Here is a 21903-nt window from a genome sequence, read left to right as displayed (position 1 = left end):
CTGATTTTGAGCCTTGGCTGGTGAACGTTTGTGATGATTTGCAGGGTTTCTAGAGATAGAATCAGAGACATCTACCTGCACATGAGAGTGCTTGGGCACTTGCATTAGCAAAGCCTTAATATATGTATCAGTAATGAAAATCTTAATTAAGAATGCTGCATCATTGTCCATGAACACTCTTTCTTTCGCTGTGTGTAAAGTCCTTTGTGTACTACAGCATCTACCTGGTCCAGACGGACAGAGCCCATGAAGAGTGTGTCTGGCAGTTCTTCTCTTGATTATTAACAGCTAGCAAATGGCAAACTCTTCTTTTGTCTTGACAGTGACACTCAGGATAGTCGAGCATAAAGCACAACTTACAGATTGTTTGGACTTTTGTTGTATTGCTTTTCACACTGCATTGTTATATAGGTGGGTTTCAGAATCCTGTAGCATTGATTAGAGCTGGATTACTGAGCTCAGATTTGCCAAAATGTGCACAGACACCTATTCACAGAATCACAGAATGAGAGACTACCCAATCATATACCTTTCCCTTTAGAAACAATACACTTGCTTAGGCCATGTTGTGTATGCATAGAAAGTATGCTAATAAGATGTGAAGACTGAGATTTTAATCTCCCCAAACTCAGGAAATTTAGAGTTAAGGTTCCCACAGCAACCTTGCCTCTGCCCCTTTCTTATGACAGGGCCTCTTTCTGCATGATCCCTAGCTGCAGGCTTACTGAGACAGATAGTACAGAGAGAAGACAGGGTGATGGGTTGGAACTGCTGTGTTTTTTCCCCATAATCATATTCCAGTGACATTTTGTTCGTTGAGCACCACCTGTGTTTGATGTGGTTTAAAACACATCCAGAAAACCTCTCAAAGTAACGACATACAAATGAGTTCTAGGTGTACTGCTGAAAGTACAGGTAGTGTCAGGTAAGGAAGAGTGCGTGGCAGGCACACACACATTTCTCTTTGTGGAAGTCCATCAGAGTTGTATCACAGAGTCATAGTCTATGCCAGCTGACTTCATCACCAGCTATGTCAGGAGGTTCTCTTCCACACACTCTAGGAACCTCTGGGACTGCTCCCTGTCTGCTGAGCTCTATTTCCAGCAGATATCAGAGAAGTTTCCTACAAGAACAGGAGCTAATGTTCATGAGACTTCTCCCAGATGCCTGAAGAATATTTTATCTGTTGTTAGCCATTGGAATGTGCTGCCCAGGGAGGTGGTGGAGTCACCATCCCTGGAGGTGTTCAGGAGGGGATTGGACGTGGCACTTGAAGCCATGGTTTAGTCATGAGGTCTATGATGACAGGTTGGACTTGATCCTTGAGGTCTCTTCCAACCTTGGTGATTCTGTGATTCTGTTCAACTCAGGGTAACTAGCCTGGGATTCACATGCTAGCAGGCAGGGATGATAAGTGCATGGGTCCAGCCGTTGCCCATCTCTCTGGAGTGCATGAAGCCAGGCTGGGTGTGTCTTGTGAAAACACCAGGCTAGAGCTTCAGTCATGCTCCTGAGAAGCACATGTGCGTATGTGGAGTGCAGGATTGAGCCTGCTCCCTGTGTAGATAGTGTTCCCCAGTCCTCCCTGTTACAGCTCAGCCACGGGTTGCAAGTATGGTGTCTTTTTTTCCTGTGGTGGGTTTTTTTTTCCTTCCTTTTTCTTCCTGGTCATCATTTACACAATCAAGTAGCACAGTGTCCAGGAGAACCTTTAGGAAAAGAAAGCAAATTTAATGTGGTAATAACTTTGTTATTTCAAACCCAAATGGTTTCAAACATGGCAGTGCTGCTGCTTCTCTTTCAGGACCACGTATGTGTCAAGTTTGGTGTTTTAAAACAAAGCTGTGTTATAATTATACAAGTGCATTTAAGAAAAAAAGGCTTGTGGAAAACTCAACAGCTGGAAACTGTTTTTTACATTCTTAGATGACTCAAAACCAGCTGAATGGGCTTTTGCAGAGCTTTACCCAAAATGTCATTTCTGGATTGAGACAAGGCATGAGAAATAATCTGTCGAGAAGGTAACAGTTTTGAAAAGGCTTAAGCAAATATAGACAGAGACTATTTAATTCATCAGCTTCCACTGTACAGTTGTTAATGTAATGCTGTAACAATAAAATAACTCACATTTATGTAGTTTTTAGAAGGTTCAAAGATCTGTATGAGACTTTTAAGAAACTAAGCTTTGTAGCTGTGAGTTAATCAAATATTAATATGTGTATTTCATGGGAACATCACATATTCAAAGAGGAAAACAAAGACATAGAAAAAGGCACAGAGCTTGCCAGAGTTTAGACAGAGAGAGAAGATGACCGTGTTTAGAACCCACGACTTTGGATCTCTCAGCTTGTGCAGTGTGGCTGTGCTCTCAGCTTCTTGCTCATCTCCTTCGCCAAATTCCATTTCAGGCACATTCAGCTTGGAGGTGAAGAGCCTCACTCACATGCATGAACTGGCCTCAGATACCCAGCTCCTGTCTTTTGGTCTCACTTCATTCCCAAAGGCAAAGTCTGCCAAATTCTGCATACTGTGATCAAGATGCTTAACTATATTCAAGTATCACTCCCAGTTACAAGGGTGCATGCACTCTTCCATCTGCCCCAGCATGCCTGAAGGCTGTCAAGGTGAGACAACTGTCACTGGAGACCTCTTCTGGGCATGGTCCAATTGAAAACTCAGTAACAATCATTTTACTGTTTGAAACCTCAGTCTGTGAATAAATACAGTTTTACTGCTGCTTAGTTTGGATGTTGAGCTGTATTGGAGGAAACTGCTCTTCTTTCATACTGAATTTTGTTTCAGGGTGGTGTGTGTGAAAAATAACACAAATAGGAGTATTTTTGGATGATCATACTGAACAGTCAGCAAGAAAAGTCCAGTATGGTGAAGGGAAATCTGTTTGTAGTAAAAGCAATATGAGCTTGTGGTTTGCTAACATGATTTTCACTTTAACCCTAGGAGTAAAACTCCATCCAGTGCTGAGACAATCACTTGGTCTCCTGTCATTGCATCTCAGCTCCTTCCCCTCTGTCATCTGGAGGTGTTCAAAGCCTGGTTGCATGAGGCTTTGAGCAACCTGGTCTAGTGGAAGGTGTACCTACCCGCATCTTCTCCATCTAAATGCTTTGTGATTCTCATACCTAAAACAATTCAAATACTTGAATTTGTTGTATATATAGATATATACATACAATATGTAGAAGAAATATACATACAATATATATTGTATGTATATATCCTGTGCACCATGAAGTACTACGTTCTTGGATCTTATTATCAGAGCTCATTAGTTCTTGTTTTCCTGAGATGTCTTTTAGATTATGTGATTCGTTGGCTAGAGGATGATGTTGAGATGATTGGATAGAGAAAAGAGGAGAAGAATTAATAAAAGGCAGAAGTCAGCATGTTGGGTAGTCCCTGGAGAAAGAATTGCATTCTGTAAGGCCCAGGGAAGTTGGACTGTTGGATGTTAGGAAGCACTTACTCATGGAAAGGGGAATTGGACACTGGAATGGGCTGCCCAGGGAGGTGTTTAAGGAAAGACTGGATGTGACACTTAGTGACATGGTCTAGACAATGTGGTGGTGTTGGGTCATAGGCTGGACTTGATGATCTTGGAGGTCTATTCCAGCCTCAATAATTCTGTGATTCTGTGAGTTGCAGACTTGCAAATTCTGTGCTTTCCCATTAACTATTATGAGCAAAACATAACAAAAACCCCAGAGCAGACCTTTAAACACAATTGCATTTCAACTCTGAAATAGGAGAGAGAGACTAAAAACTAGTAGGTAGTCTTAGAAAGAAATTGTTTCCTACTATAGTCCATACAAGAACTGGCATAATTTAAACAGCACAGGTGCCTATGGAAGGCATTTAGAAAGCAAAAGAAACTTTGCAGCATCTTCTTTGCTCACACTTCACTCTATCAGGCTTTTGTTCTGCAATGTAGCTGCCTTTGCAGGACTGCATCTTGAGCCATTGCTGGTTTCAGCTGAAAGTTTTCAGGCTGAAAGCAAGTAGTGAAAACAATGAAAATTTTCATTTTCTTGCCTAACTGAAATACCAGAACTGGTTTGGCTGTTTGGCCTGAGAGGCAAAGCAGAAAGAACAGACTCGATTTTAAACAACCTAACTATTTTACAACCCATTTTGCACAAGTGGAGCAATGGTAGGCAGGTAGAGTTGTGAGAAAAACAGGCTGCAAAAAAAGAAGCAGCACAATCTCTTATATATCTTTAACAGCAGCATGACCCTTTGATACTATATATGCCCAAAGAATTGTTAAGCTTGCGTGACAAGGTTGTGCTATCTCTGTGTATGTGGCCCACTTGCATCTACATTGCTATTTGTGACCCTTTCCCTCAGCCTCATATATGGCTGGCCTGGGGATTTAGCAGGGTTTTGCAATCTCAGGGAAGCCCAGCTTGTCAGATGCAGCCTTACAAGAAATTGGTTTGTATTGCAACAGAATTGGTTGGAGGATCAAAGTCATGGTATAAAATAAAAGGAGTTATTTGGCTTCCATGTGCTGAAATATTTCTATTCCCCCTCCCCCCCCCTTTTTTTTAATTAGTTTATTAATCTCAAGCTATTGAGTTCTCCAGTAGTGAGCAACATACTGTACCAAACAAGTTATTGAAAAGAGGTTTGCTTCATCAGTTGCTGAGAGAAGGGGGCATGTTGTGGTGGAGTCACCATCCCTGGAGGTGTTCAAGAGAGGACTGGACATGGCACTTGGTGCCATGGTTTAGTAGTCATGAGGTGTTGGGTGACAGGTTGGACTTGATGATCTTTGAGGTCTCTTCCACCCTTATCCATTCTATGATTCTATGTTACTTTTATGAAGGGTTTCAGAAACTGTGAGTTTTTTAAGTTTGATCAACATTTCATTTTAAAGTCACAGAAATGTGTACCTAGACAACATGATATATCTGCTAATTCTTGCTTACTCTTAAAAGCCTGTGGTCAGTTAGAAATTTGGCAGATTGTCTCTCAGGTCAGTAAAATAGTTCTGGTTTACAAATTCAAAAAGCCAAAGTCTGTTTTACTATTTCTCAAATGTCAAAACAGCCCTCTGACCTTGAAAATTACTTTCTCTGTATACTTTTTTGAGGTTTTAAGTAAAAACCCAGGCCTTTTTCTTAGTGAGATATTGTAGCCTGCTGGTCATCAAATCTGAGAATTTAAAGCAGGGAAAGTGACATTAACTCATCTTTTCTTTCCCTTTGCCCATGCAAAAATGGGCATCATTCATATCAATGGCAGCTGGAGGGAAAAAGATGTGCTTGCCTTTAACTATGCTTCCAGTTTATTTCTATAATGTACACTGTATCTTCCTGACTGCTCAGTCCTCCATCTGCAGCATTTCAGACCTTATGATAATAATAAAAATAATACATGGGAGGACAAGTTTCTCTGCCATGTATCAGAAGTGACCTCCAGTGCCTTGATTTTTGGGTTGTCCCCATCTTAGCACTGCAGAAAGGTGAAGGCTGTATTTAGTGTAGTTGGCCAAGTGGACACTTCTGTAACCCAAAGCGATCATTCCTGACCCTTAATGTGATCAGCTGAACTTAAATACGACATTTGAGCAGCCTGTTTAGTTTCCATATCTCCACTATTCTTCTTTTCTCCAAAGTTGCTGTGACACTTCTGAATGTTTGGTGGGTTTCCCTCCTCTGAAAAAATAGGCTCTTTCTTCATCTCCTCTCCATGCATCTCCTCTTCTCACTCTGATTTTTCTTTTAGAAAGCAGACATCATCTGCATGGTGCCCCTGTTTCCAGCAGAGCAGAAACAGCCGGCAGTTTTCACTGTGAATGAGAAGTGGCATAGAATCATAGAAAGCACTGGGTTGGAAGTGACCTCTAAAGGTCATCCAGTCCAACCCCCCTGCAGTGGGCAGAGACATCCCAAACTAGATCAGGCTGCTCAGATGGGAGTGAGCAGTTTCAAGCCCTTCTCTTTCCCTTGGCAGTGGAGCACAACACATTCCTTCCTGTTCCCAAGTGCTGCTACTCTACACAAAACCAGCTTTGGATCCTTTTGGTTCTGATATGATGAACCTCTAAACTTCCTACGTTGTAAGCTCTGAGCCTCTTCTGCCTCAGTTATCCATATGTAATGTCATTGCATTCTCCAACACTTTCTGCCCAAGGAATTGCAATGGATATGTAATTGTCAATGACTTTATTTTCCATGGGTTTCTGTGAAGTAGGAAGGCTGTGTGTTCAGTGCTTGGCTGCAGAGAGAAGACTGAGGCACAGGATAAATCACCTCTTGGTGTAACAGAACCAGAAACTGGTTTTAATTTCAGGGTGGTTTTAAGAGATTTTCTAGAACATCATTTGAGATGTCCACCTCAAGTAGTCTGCTGAAAAGCATCTTAAAAAGAACTCTGTGGTCCTTATAGCAATCAATTAATTTGGTAGCATCCTTATGCAGAGGTAGGGAAATCAAGGTATAGCATTTGCTTATGGTCACACAACTGATCCTCACAAGAGTGAAGCAGCTTTCTTTTCCTTGTCTTTTTTGGCTACATTCCTTCTTTTCTCCTCAGAGTTGTTCATTTAAAAGATTGAATAAGACTCTTTGGAGAAGAGATTAAATTTGGAGGCGTTGGCAGTAGTTTTGCAAGGTGATGGTTATTCAGCCAGTTTACAGTGTAGCATTATGAATTATTAAGTATTTTAAAATGTTAAAAAGTCATACCTGCTCAGCTATATGCCAACTTAATATAGAGCAAACACCTACTACTGATCCATAGCTAAATTATTTAATCTACAACTAATATACCATTCAAACCTGTTTCAAAAATTAAACAGTTCTATCACTGGAAATAATTAATTGTTCAAATCCATAGGGCTAAATCCAGCAGTGACCTAAGTGGTAGGAGAGAATTACACGCTGGACACAAGCATGCAGGAAAATAAGTAACAAAATAATGTATGTTCTAATTCCAGCCAGTATCTCATCACAGACTTTTTGTTGGTTGGGCTTTTGGCTGTGCTGACTTCTCCCACCCCCCACTGTGTCCTCCCTGGAGCATTTGAGTTCCAGCACTTTTATGGCCATCTCGCAGGGAAAGTTGGTAGAGGTTTATGTTTCCTTTGCCCTGCATCCATTTGCACCCGTTCTGCAACCTGGCTTGAGGGCTGAGCCATGGCTGGTCCCACTGAAGAGCTTGGCTTTGTAGGGCTAACCCTGCGTCCCGGGAGGAGAGTTGCCTGCCAGAGCACTCACAGTGACCTCTGTCAAATTGCTGCTGATTCACCATGATGTAAATATGAGCAGATCTCAGGCCAGTAGACCTTAGTGATCAAGTGTTTCCAGCATTCCATTTGAGGAAAAAAGAGCGAGCTGCTTTGAAGAAAAGTAGTTGTTGGTTTTGTTTTGGTTTTGTTTCTTTCCTCTCTGAATGACTCTACAAAATAACATTAGGGAATCAACACGATTTTTTTTTTCTTCAGGCTTCTCAGAGAAAAAATATTCCCCCGCCCCCCTCCCCTCCCCAACCCCCCCGCCTCAAATCAAAACAAGATGGAGCCCTAGAGCCCCACCTGCTGACTTGAGGAAACCGAGAGAAGAAAGGGAAGATGCCTGGTCCTGTGCCAAGCATTCAGCACTGGGCTTGTAGCGCTGTGATGTGGCACTTAAAGCTCTAGGGGACCTGGAGCCAGCGTTACAAACGCAACAAAAACTCACATGAAAACGAGCCTCTTAACAGCATGTCGAGCTGGTCTGCAATGGCCTCAGGAAATCCCCCTGGCTAGACAGAGCCTTTTTATCCACTACATTGCTCTGACTCAAAGAGAAATCTCACCTAACCTCCTTGACCAGAAACTGAGCGTGCCTGTAGTCTGCATCAGAGGGTTTTGCAATAGCCTTCTTTTCAGTTAATCATTCCCCACCTCCCCCTCTGAAATTATCTGCCCTATGCTTCTTTGCTGTCTCATCATGTGCAGGGCCTCACACTGCAAGCACGTGGCGTATCCTCAGTCATCCCGCTTCCCGCTACCCTTTGCGGTCAGAGCCTTAGCTGGCGTAAACTGGCCTAGGGCCGCTGATGTCAGTGGGGATTGTCACTCGTTGAACACTTGGTTCTTTAATTCCCCGAGAACCTCTCCTTTTTAATAGCAACACAACCTGATGCTGCTTGTTTGCAGGCCCAGGACCATCTACAAGCAAATGCTTGCGTATTAATTACAACAAAGAGCAAATCTACTTGACATTTGATTTTGTTTTTCTTGTTTCCCTTGCAAGCTTGAAAATGAGCTGCTTTTGCCAGGGAAAAAGAAGGAAAAAAACAACAACAACATTTCACACTTTTTTTTTTTCCCCCTTTTCTTTTCTTTTTTATTTTTTTTTTTAAACTTGAAATAGGCCCCTTGGAAAAAATGACATGTTAAACAGCAGCAAGGAAATGATTACTTGGACATATGGCTCCTCTTCCTGAACTTAGCAGAGAGGTTAGATAACGCTGTTTCACGTCTTAAAAGACTAGACTTCTGCTACATTACTAACATATTCTCATGTAATAACCTGGCACAAATGATGCTTTTTCTAGTCCCAGTAATATAAAACTCATTTATGGTTCGGTCAGTTATGAGCAATTTGTTGAGGGTTTTTTTTTCACAGATTAGTTTCTAATTTGCTCTTTTTCATTACTCTGTCCTGAAGTGGAATATACAATAGAGTAAAATCATACACAAAAATACTTTGTGGCTCCCTCTTAGAATCATAGAATCAATATAGTTGGAAGAGACCTCAAAGATCATCAAGTCCAACCTGTCACCCCAGACTTCATGACTACTAAACCATGGCACCAGGTGCCACGTCCAATCCCCTCTTGAATACCTCCAGGGATGGTGGCTCCACCACCTCCCTGGGCAGCCCATTCCAATGGATAACGACTCTCCTAGCAGATCTTTGCATTGTATGGGTTCTTTCTATTAAGCATTGCATGATCAGTGCAAAAATAAACCAAACTTTTAAAACCATATTCTTGAATGTAGACAAACTCATCTGAATGCATCCAATCTCCTCCCAGGCAACCTGTGACAGAACAAGAGGACACAGTCTCAAGCTGCGCCAGGGGTGGTTTAGGCTGGATGTTAGGAAGAAGTTCTTCATAGAAAGAGTGATTGGCCATTGGAATGGGCTGCCCAGGGAGGTGGTGGAGTCACCATCACTGGAGGTGTTTAGGAAGAGACTGGATGGGGCACTTGGCACCATGGTTTAGTTGATTAGATGATGTTGGATGATAGGTTGGACTCAATGATCTCAAAGGTCTTTTCCAACCAGATTAATTCTGTTCTATTAATATAGATGACACTAAGTTGGGGGGGATCTGCTTGAAGGTAGATGAGGACGTGGACAGTCTGGATTGATGTGCTGAGGTCAATTTTATGAGATTCAGCAAGGCCAAGTGCTGGGTCCTGCACTTGGGTCACAACAACTCCATATAATCACAGTATCACAGTATAACTAAGGTTGGAAGAGACCCCAAGGATCACCAAGTCCAACCTGTCCCAACAGACCTCACAACTGGACCATGGCACCAAGTGCCATGTCCAATCTCCCCTTGAACACCTCCATCTCCCCTTAATGCTACAGGTTTGGGGAAGAGTGGCTAGAAAGCTGCCCAGCAGAAAAAATACTGGGGGTATTGATCAACAGCTGGCTGAATATGATCCAGCATGTGTCCCAGTGTCCAAGAAGTTCAACAGCATCCTGGCCTTTATCAGGAATAGTGTGACGAGAAGGACCAGGGAAGGGATTGTCACCCTATACTCAGCACCAGTGAAGCCACACCTCAAGTACTGTGCTCAGTTTTAGGCCACTCACCACAAGAAGGACATTGAGGTGCTGGAGTGGGTCCAGAAAAGGGCAATGAAGCTGGTGAAGGGTCTGGAGAAGAGGTCTGGTGAGAAGCAGCTGAGGCAACTGTAGTTGTTTAAGCTGGATAACAGGAGGCTGAGGAGAAACTTTTTTGATCTCTACAACTACCTGAAAGGTAGAGGATGAGAGGAAATGTCCTCACATTGCCCCAGAGGTATTTTAGTTCAGATATTAGAATAAAATTCTTCACTGAAAGGGTTATAAAATCCTGGAATAGGCTTCCCAGAAAGGTAGTTGAATTTCCATTGTGGAGGTATTTGAAGGCTGCAAAGATGCAGTGCTGAGGGACATGGTTTAGCACCAGACTAGGTAGAGTTAGATAATGGCTGAACTTGATGAACTTAAAGGTGGTTTCCAACTGAAATGATGCTGTGATTTATTTACTTTTCAGATAAGGCTGCTTCCTAAAGGGGGGAGGGGGGAAGTAAGAATTAAAATAAAGCTGTCATGAAATTTTGCAGAAAGATTGTTGTGGCCTTTATCATAACTGATGTTAGTAGTCATGTAAGGTCTATAGGTACTTACAGAATGCATAGTCATACAGGTGAGCTGGCCAGGAACAGCAATGACCCCATTTGAAATTTTGGGGTATAAGAATGAAACTTTATGAAATGTATTCATAAAGAGATGGATTGTCTAAAGACCTACCTCAGCATAGCTCAAGGCTCAAGGACCAGGACTTCTCCAGTAGGTGAGGGAGCATGGAAGTCTCTTCCCTTCCAGGTCTCCCTCACCACACCCTTAATCATAAGATCCTGGGGTCAGCCTTGTTCTCTGGTTTTGAACTAGAGTTTCTGTCTCAGACACAAGAATCTTCCTTATTAATATTTTCATTAAAAATTATGTTTTACCCCAGGTTGTTTCTTGTTCAGTGACAGAACTCTGCAATGGAAAATCTTGTAATAATGCAAAACAGGAAGGACCTCTACTTAGGTCATGTGGGTCCAACCCTCACCCCTACTCAAAGCAGAGCCAGTGAATGTTCCTGTTGCTTTTTTAGCTGCCTTGTTTGTGTATACATGTATGTCTTTCCATGTTCCCATTTTATAAGCACTTATATCCTGCTGCACATTTTCAATAACTGTGTCTCTGAAACTTGAGGGGTTTTAGGATACTTTTAGGTTCTTCCATTGATGAGTAGAAACTCTTGATCAGAAGTTGCCCTGCACAGAAATGGAGGTACAGCTGTACAGCCACTGTACCAGACTCTTTCTGTGGCTGCTTTCTAACTTTAATTGCAAGACCACTTTTTTTTGGTGGCAGTGGGTTGTAGGGGCTTAAATATGTCCCCTAAGTCATAAATGAATGCTGAAAGCAAGGACTGGCATTGACTGTGCCTAGACTGAAGCCTGTTCCTGTACAGAGGAGGCACCCCAGTTCTGCTACCCTGCATTTATTGCTGTTCTCTGTCGCACACAGGATGTTCGACTAGATGGAGCAGTGGTCTAATCTGATGTGGCAGCTCCTACATTTTTATCTTTTAAGTGCTTTACTTAGATGAATTAATTCTGAAAACACTCTTGTGACGTTAGTCATTGTTATGATTCCCATTTTAGAGACCCTGTGTCTAATTCTTAATTATACTAATTATTCCTCATGCTGGTGAGGTTCCGGATCTGTGAAAGGGTCTCCCAACTGAGGGAGATGGATTGCAGAAATGTCATTGGCAAAATGAGAGTTCATTGCCCTGTAGCAATTCTCGGTTTCTCTAAGGTTGCAGAGAAATATTGGAAGACAAATGTAAAAGATGCTCCGCTGATTTGTACTCGGGGCTGTGGTTGCATAGCTCAAGCCTGTAAGAGGTGTTGTATGGGCCAAAATGAAATTATTGAGGTTGCTGACACTTCTTTCAGTGTGGTCACAATCTCATCAAAAGAAAGTGAAAGCCACCACTCTTTTCCCATCTTTTCCTTTTAGTGGAATACATTGTCAGAGAATTGACACCCTACCCCCCCCCAAAAAACCCCAGCAGATCCAGAATGAGCACCAGTGAACTCGAGGGAGGGGAGGGAGGAAGATATTCTGTCTTGCCCAAGAATGAATAGCGAGCCATTTTTAAAGTAGTCATTATGTGCTGAAACCAGACGGATCTTCTTTCTGTATGATAAAGCTACCAGTGAAATGTATTGCAAGATAATTAGGAGCAAACAGACAGAAAAAAGAGTGATGTGCTACTCCTCATTTCCTGAGCTGGTCTTGTTCCAGTCACCTGGCAAGCTGCAGCTGTGTCTGTGGAGAGTGGAAGTAGAGATCAGCGCTATCTGTGTCTTCCCTCATGGCTTCACTCAGCTCAAGGACATGATGGACAATCATATCTGCTGCAGAAAAGAGGCAGAAATCTACACCCTCCTCTGGCTCTTTGGCTTCCCACTCTATTTTTATCCAAGTCTAAGAGAGAAAGTGGTATGTGCAGAGTAGGGACCCTTGCAGCTGTCTCTGGGACAAAACTAATGGTTGGACAAAGAAGCCAGAAGCCCCCAGTGACATGATTTTGGTAGGAATCTTAACTGTTTTGGCATGTTGAGGCTATACAACTCCCCAGCAATACTGCTGTTCTTACAAAGGTTTTGTCCAGAATCACAGAATGTTATGGGTTGGAAGGGACCTCTGGAGACCATCTAGTCCAACCCACCTGCCACAGCAGGATCACCACAGGAATTTATCCAGGTGGGTTTTGAAAGCCTCCAGAGAAGGAGATTCCACAGCCTCTCTGGGCAGCCTGTTCCAGTGCTCCATCACCCTCACAGTAAAGAAGTTCCTGTGTTCCACATTATACCCATTGTCCCTTGTCCTATTACTGGGCACCACCAAAAAGAGACTGGCACCTTCATCATGACACCCACCCCTCATTTATTAAGATCCCCTCTCAGCCTTCTCAAGACTAAACAGCCCCAGATCTCTCAGTCTTTCTTCATGGGACAAATGTTCAAGACCTTCAGTCATTCTCTCTGGTAGATTCCTGTCTCTCTTAACTGGGGAGCCAAAAACTGGACATAGTATTCCAGGTGTGGTCTCACCAGGTCAAAGTAAGAGGGGGGAGGAGAACCTCTCTAAACGTGCTGGACACACTTGTCTTGATGCACTCCAGGATACCATTGGCCCTCTTGGGGGATGAGGAATGAGGTATATGAAAACAATTGCAATTTTTGCTCAGCATTTTTGCCCATGGGAAAACCTACAGAAACAAGACATCTTTAGATAAGAAAGACTGGAAGCAGAGGCACAATACCTGTCACCTCCAAATGCGGGAAATGAGATTTGTGAATGTGTGACAGGACCAAAGTTAGCAAGAGGGATATATAGCATGTTTCACGTCAGCGTTCAGAACAGAAGTGGGGCAGACGTCCGCTTTAAAGTTCTTCAAATCAAAATTATAATTGTCTTCCCATGAAAGTATGAGAGAAAATTAAGCCTCCTGACACCCTGAGATACTTATGCTTCCTTCAGAAATTCATGGAAGAAAATATAACAGAACAGAGTAGAATAGGCTGAATAAAACACACAATGCTTTTTAAGTAATTTCAATTTTGGAGCAGAGATGCAATCTGTTAACAGCAGTGTGGATGGTTACAGAAGTAAAGAGCAAAGTAGAGGCTTAATGTTTTCAGTGTTTAAAAGCTTTCTCAGGCCCTCACAATATGCATCTGTGCAAACATACAGAAAACATATCACCTGTGAAGGTCACCTCCTTGTTTATCTACATTTTTAGCCAGTGTTTAGATTGTCTTCATTTGTTGTGAAAATGCACTTTGGAAATGGTTTCTTTTTGACCCAATGCACCTGAAGAGGAAGAAAGGCAGGAGTCTTGCTCTTCTTGTCTTCTCAATCAGATGTTTTATACAGATCCCCTAGGTTGCACTGTTGCTTTTCCAGTGAAGGCAAGGGAATTGCACTGGTGCCCATGAGGGCATGGCTTACTTTTCAGCATCTTGAATATGGTGGTAATGGGCAAAGAAACGAATAAAAATGTCTCTCATAGCCCAGTTTGCAATATTTCTTTTTATTTTTAAAGAGGCTTTTCCACAAAATAGGCCATTATATCTGGGCTCTCTAAGAGAGAGCAAATATGAAGCCCCTCTGATGTTTCCATTTCCCTGTTTTCACAAATCTGTGAAAGGAATTGCCTTGGGAACTGCACAGTGTCAGTAAAAGGCGCTTTAGAAACCAGTCCTGGACACTTGATATAGTTTGGGTTTTTTATTTCTTTTTTTCTTTTCTTGGTGTTTTTTTGGGAGGGTTGGTGGCGGGGACAGGGCTGGGGAGGTGAGACTAATTCTGGTAGTCATTGCAAAAGGTGGTAATAGCTTGTTTGGTTTGCCTCAGAAAATCAAATTGCTTGTACAACAGAAATCAACTAGGTTAGATGCAAAGCATAGTAGTTAGCTCATCATGGCACACAAAGGTGTCTGCCAAGCATAGGTGCCAGTTAGGAATGGCTGCATAAGCCCAAAATAAGCAAGGAGTAGATTCCTGTAATAGGTGGACTTTCTGTTCTTTTCTTTCAATTTCTTATGTACTGAGTCTCTAAAACTCTCTCTACAACTATCTGAACGGAGGCTAGTATTGGTCTCCCAAGAAACTAGCGATCAAACAAGAGGGAATGGCCTCAAGCTGCACCAGGGGAGGTTTAGGCTGGACATTAGCAAAAAAAAAAAAAATAATTAATTTGTTGAAAGAATTGTCAGGCATTGGAACAGGCAGCCCAGGGAGGTGGTTGAGTCACCATCCCTGGATGCATTTAAAATCCGTGTAGATGTGGTGTTTGGAGATATGGCTTAGTGGTGGACTTGGTAGAGTAGGGTTGGTAGTTAGATCTTGGAGCTCTTTTCCAGACTAAATGATTCTGTGAGTCTGTGAATAATAACCAAATATTCAACCTCTCCAACAGGCTGTGGTGGCTCACATCTCAGAGCAAAATGCACAGGCTCACAGCTGTTTATGAAGACAAGCCAATAAATCTGGAGGAATATATTTATACAGCTTCTCCTGAGATTATATAGTTAAACGCCATTTTGTCAGGTAGACAGAGCTCCTTCATTGCAAAGGAACCAAATTCCTCTCTATGCCACCTAGATCTGTTATTTTCCATTAATGTCAGCTCATGTCAGCTGTGCTGAATTTTACAAGTTGTGCTGCAGAATACTTTATATACATTAAAGGAGCAAGTACTCTGTCATTTCCAGGTTCTTTCCAGTCTGCTGTTGTTTTGTGTCCTGCTTTTGGCTGGCGTTATGTGATGCATGTAGAAGTCAGAAAGTGAGGAGCAGGTCTGGTGGCTTCCCCTTTCATAAATCCTGCCATATGCCGTTAGCAAATCCAGGTACATTTCTCATAAAGATCGCTTCCAATTCTGTGAGCTGCACTTTTCTTCCTATAGAGTGGGTATCATACACATGAGCTTGAAAGCTTGCTGCAACGCTGATTGTCGTTTCCGTAGCAAACAGCAAACTTTATTCAACTGATCAGACTGAGCTTTCCTTTCTTGCTTTGGCTAAACCTCCCTGAAACAGGAGATGATTTATAAGAAGAAAGAGCAAGGAAGAGGGTGCGATGCAAAGAGAGAGATCATCATCACCGTGTATCTAAATTAAAATCTGTGATAAAATCTCAGGAGGGGAAAGTGATGTTCATGTTTTTGGAGCTGCTTTTGACCTTTTGCATTTAGACCTCCAGATCTGCTCTCGGGTTGATATTCAGGTAGAAATCAGGTCTTCGACTTGTGTAGCTTCTAGAAGAAGGGGAGCTGCTGAGAGCAGAACTTAACAGTAGTGCTTTCTACAGGAAGCTCTGTAGGAGGTTTGGGGACCACTGTATCAGGAACACATGCTAATAAAATACATGACACACAGTTAAAACTCACCTGGGTGAAATGCTGCTCCTTCTGATATCAATGGAAATTTCCTTTTGACCAGGGGTTGCTATGGCAGCAAGCACTGGAAATGAGAACAAGGACATTTTGATATGTCTACACTGTGGATTGCAAATTATGATACCCGAGTTAGTTTTAAACAGTCTTGCAAGAAGTGGTCTAGTTAAGGCCGCTTGGAACGCCACGTGGCCTAATTTACCATGCTAAGCAGCTTGCTTTCCTCTGTGCTCAGGGTACATCTATGCAGAGGTGAAGAGGCTTTTCAGAGGATGCTCATTTTAGGGCAATGGGATAAGGAACAGACTGTGGTGAGGACTAGTGTAGAGGAGGAGAAGCAGCGTGAGAGAGAGCAAGCTAGAATGGAGGGGACAGAGGTAAAACCAACTGCAACAGAAAAGATACAGTTTGGGGCAAAAGGGTTTTTTCCCATGCCAGTGCACTTTGATCTGCTCCTTGGAAGTCAGCCTAGGGCTCCTGACTCCCTTAGCATCTTCATTGTCAGGAAGACACCATCAAACTGGTGCTGAATGAAGTACCTTCACTCTCTTCCAGTGGATAATCCCCTGGTAAGCACTGTTTTACTCCTGCTGCCAATGGCGCTGCTGGCTGCAGTGGTGAAGTTACATATTACAGCTCCACAGGTGTTAACCCAGCTCAGCATCAGCGTTGGAATAGTGTTGAATTTTCAAGATGATTTTTAAAAGAAAACCTTCAGAAATTATCTTGAAGATGCATTACTGTTATGTTAATGTTACTAAGTCAAGCACTTAGAAGTTAGGAAATGCCACGGTCAACGTATTCTGTGCAACCTTCCTGAGGGCCCCTTGTATCATTACCATAGCCTGTAATTACATGACTGCACTGTTTCTTCCACTGAACTCCTGCATCAAGTGGTCAGGTTCTCTGCATATTTCATTATAAACATAGCCCAGAGCTGTTTTGCACCCTGCTGGATTATTCATTTGGTACTGACCCAAGGAAGAGAAAAACTCCTTGCCTGTGTCACTGTGCTCTACAAAATATCCTCATCTGGAAAGGAGCTGAGACCTTTGATGGCACTGTATTTCTCTGAAATCTCTTTTCTGTTCTTTGGTAGCATGTTACCTCCCATAATCCTATAATATTTCAAATGAGAGCAATTTGTGTTTTGGAGAGGCTGGGGAGGCAACTCATAAAATAGCATGTAACCCACCTGATTATGTTCAGTGTCCCATTTGCGTTTGTAGTGCAGCCCTCTCCTAGTTCTTCCTGTAATCTGTGCTGAGTCAACAGGCCTCAGTGGGCTGGCAGGCAGATGGGACACAGTCATCCATCACGTGGTGTTTTAAAAGGTGGGAAAGTGCAGGAACCTTATCAGGATGAATAATACTGGTACCTTGCATCAGCTCTCCATTCACAGTGAACACATGGAAACTGGTGCTGGCTTTGCCTGGAGATGTATGTTAACAAGGTGATGACATTAATAGAGAGAAGTTGCTAGAGCTTCTGTCTTTTGTTTCTTCCTTCCCTAAGAATTTGTACCCAAAATGCCAAGTGTGTGGGGAATCCCAGTGCTCCCTCTCAAAGGCCGTCAGTCAGCCGCATTGTAAATTCTTTCCCTACTTTCTTCCCAAGCTGTTGAGTGACGTTTGCAGGTTAGCCATGCCCATTTAAAAGTTTATATACAGCAGATGTTCACAGAGCTGATCAGAAATCACAGATTTGCTACTGTAGCTGCAGACCTGTACGGAGATACAGAGAGCGTATTTAAAACACAGAGGAACGTGCCTGTCTCACAGAAGTTCACACACACTTCGCTTGCTGCCATTCATTGAGAGGGGACATAACAGCCTCTGTGTCCTGAAACCCAAAGCAGGTCCCTAGCATCTGACAAAGGAAAGTTCTGATGGGGCAGGGAGCGTGATGTCCAGGGTAAAATGTGCTGGCAGCTCCCTCTCACAGCATCTTCTTACCTGCTGCTTTCCCTGTCAGGCAGGAGGGAGAGGCCGCCTGCCCCACACCTTTTTAGGAGCAAACGTTGCAGAAGTGTCATAAATCTCTGCCTTGCCTGCCACACAGTGCTGCCGTTGCTCTGGTTATTTCCAGGATTCATCCATTTGAACTGCACTTTGTTTTGCAGCCTAGGGTAGAAGGAACAGATTGCTTTTCCACCTATTTTGGGTTATAACTTGTCCCACTCTCCAGTGCTTGGGACTTGCCTATCCCAATTCCCAGCACTGCCTTTTTACAGCATCTCTGTAGCCAGCAGGTACTCGATTTGTTGCTGTCTGCGCAGACATGCATGGCAAGGATGTGCTCTCAGAGCTTGTGTAATTCCAGAATCATAACATTCCAGTCATCCATCAGGAAAATTCAACTAAAGGGCAGCATGGTCTTGCTTTAATCAAATCAAAGCAGCACCTTCCCCCCAGCCTGCAGGACAGGTAGCGTTTGCAGGATGCGGGGAAGGCTGGGGTGTTTATTTTGGCATGTAAAGAGGAGAGGGAAGGGAACTCCCAGGTTTATTTATTTATTTATTTATTTATTTTAATTTTTTTTTGTTTTTTTTTTTGGAGAGGGTTTCTGTATAATGCTATTTGGATCTGTACTTTTTTGTTTGGTGGTAAGTTTTCATAGTTTTCCTTTGAGGATTTTCCCAGCGAGCTTATCTGAATACACCAACAGTCTTTTTTGTAATATTCGCATTTCCCCTTTGGTTCAGCCGAGCCCACTGACAGATCATTCAAATTCAATTGTTTTATGTCTAAGCCGAACAGCTAATTAAAGTAGGGATGATTAACCTGACTGGCAGTGTCGCTCTCTCTCCCTCGCTCTCTCGCTCCCTCCCTCCCTCCCTCCTGTTCCAATCAGTCTTTTTCTCACACTCTCCCTCTCTCTCTCTCTCTCTGTCTTTTGCTCTACTGTGTGTCTGTGTGTGTGTGTGTGTGTGTGTTTTTTTTCCTCTCTCCTAAACGTGGTCTGCTTGCTGATGGCAGAATGGCACTCGGAGATTTGTGCATTGTGTCTGGTTTCCTACGGGCAGGCTGACCCAGTGCCTCTAGGGACTTATCAATAGACCACTCAGAAGAGACAGAGACAGGAGAAAGGAGGAGGGGTGGGGGGGTGGGGGGGGGGGGGTGGGGGGGCGAGAGAAAGAGAGAGGGAGAAAGAGAGAGAGAGAGAGAGAGAGAGAGAATCAATATCAAGAATAGAAGGAGCTCCGAAGCCATTTTTTTTTTTATTTTTTTTTTTTTTAAAGAAGTATCAGGACTTGGGAAGAGGGTGACAAAGAAGGTTTTTCAAAGAGGCAGTGGAGGAGGTTCTAATAAATTTGGAAGGAAACAGTTCCCTGTCTTGGGAAAAAAGGAGAACTCCTGGCTGATTAGCATTCACACCAGGTATGAGATGTTCCCTACCCCTTATCACTGTCGCAACCGAGATGGAAAAATAGCTATTTATTTTTTTCCCCTCTTTTCTTTTTTTTTTTTTTCTTTCTTTCTTTTTTTGTTTTGGTTTGGATTTTGTTTTGTTTTGTTTTGTTCCCCCCCCACACCCTCCCGCGCCTTCCCCCCAAACCCACCCCCTGCTCTTTGAAGGGGCCGGAGCGAGGCTTTATTTTGGTGCGTGGGTTGGTGGTGACAGGGGAAGCGGGAGCCGTGGGCACTGGTGTGCTGGGAGCAGGGAGAATGGAAGCAGGGCAGCGGGGAGGGGGCGGGTGGGAGCAGAGCCGGGAGTGTGTTACTGTGTCTCCTCTTTGTGCACCCCTGGGGGGGGTTACCCAAGTTCATTTCCAGCAGGTGGATTTAGACGGGGAGTTACTTAACGCTTGACCGCCAGTTTTGAAAAAAAAAAAAAAAAAAAAAAAAGAAAAAGAAAAAGAAAAAAAAAAAGGGGGGGGATGGGGGGGAAGACCTGCTTCCTATGTCTATTAAAGGAAGCTCCAATTTTTTCCCTCTCTCTACTCTCTCTCTCTTTCCTCTCTTCCTAAGCAGACAGCGGGAGGGTTTCTGGCTCCTCGCCAGCCCAAAAGCCTCTAAGTGTTTTGCACTTGTTTCAGGGAGCCCGGGGATTTTTTTCAGCATTTTCACTAGAGAACAAAGAGTTCTTTACAAAGGAAGGGGGAGAGCGAGCTTAACGCCTGAGATATGTTTTTCTATTTTTATTAGGGATTTTTCCCCCCCACCCCTCCCCTCCTAAAAAGAAAGGGAGAGAAGCAAAGCACAGAATGTGTGGCAGCAACTAAATAGGTTGAAAGGAAATGCAGTTCCCTTACCTCCAAATTATAATTTGGAATTAATAAGAACAGGAATGGAAGGGGGACGAGACCAAGTGAGTTTGATATGTCGTTCTTTTTCTCCCCTTTTGTTTTTTAACTCTCTCTTTAAATTCAGTTGCTGTTTTGACAACTTACCTAGCCTCTTTTAAATTTTTTTTCTTTTCTTTTCCTTTTTTTTTTCTGTTGGGTGGGGGAGGGAGGGGGTTGCCTGTGCATAAAAGTTATGCTGCCAGCAGTTCCTGTTTGCTTTAAAAAAATAATAAATAAAAATCCAACAACAAAAATCTTTAACGGGGGTGGGGGGTGGAGGGGGTAGGAAGAGAGGGAAATGGGGTGGTTTTCGGTAGAAAAGAAACAAATGAGTGGGAACAGAAATCTTTCACTTTCTGTCACTAAGAAAAAAAGTTGGTAATGGCTTGTTGAAACTAGGATCCTAAAATACAGATGGGGCACTAACGTCTGTGTCCACGGACCCAGCTTTTCCCTGACCATCTGTCTAAAAGTCACCTCTCATTGGCAGCTCAAGTGATTAGTCGGAGCTCAGGGATTTTTTTGTTTGTTTGTTTGTTTGTTTGTTCCTCCTGTTTGGTGGGACCGTCTCTCAAATGTCTCCATTTCACCTTCTGCGTGTAGTTCTTTAATTGAGCCCCAAACTGAGGATTTCAGGGTAGATCTCCTTGCACTTTAGATTGTTTTTTTTCTTTGCTCTTCTGAGTGCATTTCTTACAGATACACTCTTTGTCTATTTGTACATGGAAAAGGCACACCTAATACAGAAGGGAATGATATATCACATCTAAGATGATGTTTAAAGCGGAATTTTATTGCATGTAGTGTATAACATACAGGGTATCTTGTCTATAATGTCTTCTGTGCAATGGTTAGGATGTTTGAGAGTACATACTGTTGCAAATTCAGTATCTTAAGGAAGTGCTTTCTTTAGCCAAATTCTGCGTGCCTTCCTTCCTTCACTGATTTGTATTTTCCTGGCTTTGATAAATTACCAGTGTAAAAACTGCATCATATAGCAGTGTCACAGAAAACAAGAGAGGAAGCTGTAAGTCATCTCCCTCCCTAAAAAGCATAAGCACACAATATACAGAACTAGATCAAATTATGGCAGAGTTACAGTGATTGTTTCTGGATGCAGCACGCTATTCTAACAGTACCTTGATTTTTATGTTCGTGCTGGAGGCTTCCCTCAGAAGAGGTCGTCTGTTGGAGCTACATAGGTATCACATAGGTATCTGTGGCAACTGTTTTTAAGCAACATCTAGGCATCGTGTAAGTGTACATGAAGAATTAGTTCATTTGCATCTCATATGATAAAGGGGAGAAAATCCATCCTTGGGCTCTGGCTCTGCTTCTTTAGGAATGCCACTACCCTACAGCAGCAAAAAGTCCTGCAGGATCCAGACCATCTCTTACAAAAGTGAAGAGAAGCCATCCACAAGTGAAACTGCCAGTTAAAACAGAGTTTTGTTTTCATACCACAATCTAGACTGGTGTCTTGCACCTCTCCAGCTCGGTTAGCCAGGGCTCTTCTCTCTTCAAAGCTGTGGTGGGCACAACTGCTCCAGCAGAAGTTGGGGGGAGTAGGAAGGGGGGGGGTGGGGGTGTTGTCCTGGCCTCAAATACCTTCATCTCAGTCCAGTTACCTCCACTGTAAGTAACCCAGGTGTCTGCATTTCTGTGGGTAACAGCAATAGCAGTGTCGAGTGAAAAGTACTTTGGGGGGCTCCCCAGCTTAATGGAAAGTGCTTGATGGAGGGGAATGGGCCACCAAAAAGAGCTGATCATTCACTTAGCAAACATAACACATAGAGGAACTTCTGGCAAATTGCAGATGCCTTTGTAATATTTAAAATCCTTGCTTTCCT

At 43.0% G+C, this 21903-nt stretch overlaps 1 protein-coding gene across 9 annotated transcripts in view; it reads left to right on the top strand.

Moving 5' to 3' along the window:
- Window positions 1-21903, top strand: part of ZBTB20 (zinc finger and BTB domain containing 20) — a 554111-nt gene that overhangs the window by 438619 nt on the left and 93589 nt on the right. For 2 of the 9 annotated variants that reach the window (XM_009908103.2, XM_054163733.1), the window contains exon 1: window positions 19025-19145. The exons of 5 other annotated variants lie outside the window; for them this stretch is intronic. The gene's annotated coding sequence lies outside the window, so the exon portion shown is untranslated. Of the gene's footprint in view, window positions 1-19024; window positions 19146-19960; window positions 20077-21903 lie in introns of those variants that run through there. 2 more of the 9 variants (XM_054163735.1, XM_054163734.1) reach the window with 2 other exon arrangements.

The sequence above is a fragment of the Dryobates pubescens genome, chromosome 8 (genome assembly GCF_014839835.1).
Source record: "Dryobates pubescens isolate bDryPub1 chromosome 8, bDryPub1.pri, whole genome shotgun sequence".
Classification (NCBI taxonomy): Eukaryota; Metazoa; Chordata; class Aves; order Piciformes; family Picidae; genus Dryobates; species Dryobates pubescens.
Note: the sequence above shows the minus strand (reverse complement) of the source record. Positions and strands in the feature narration are given on the sequence as shown.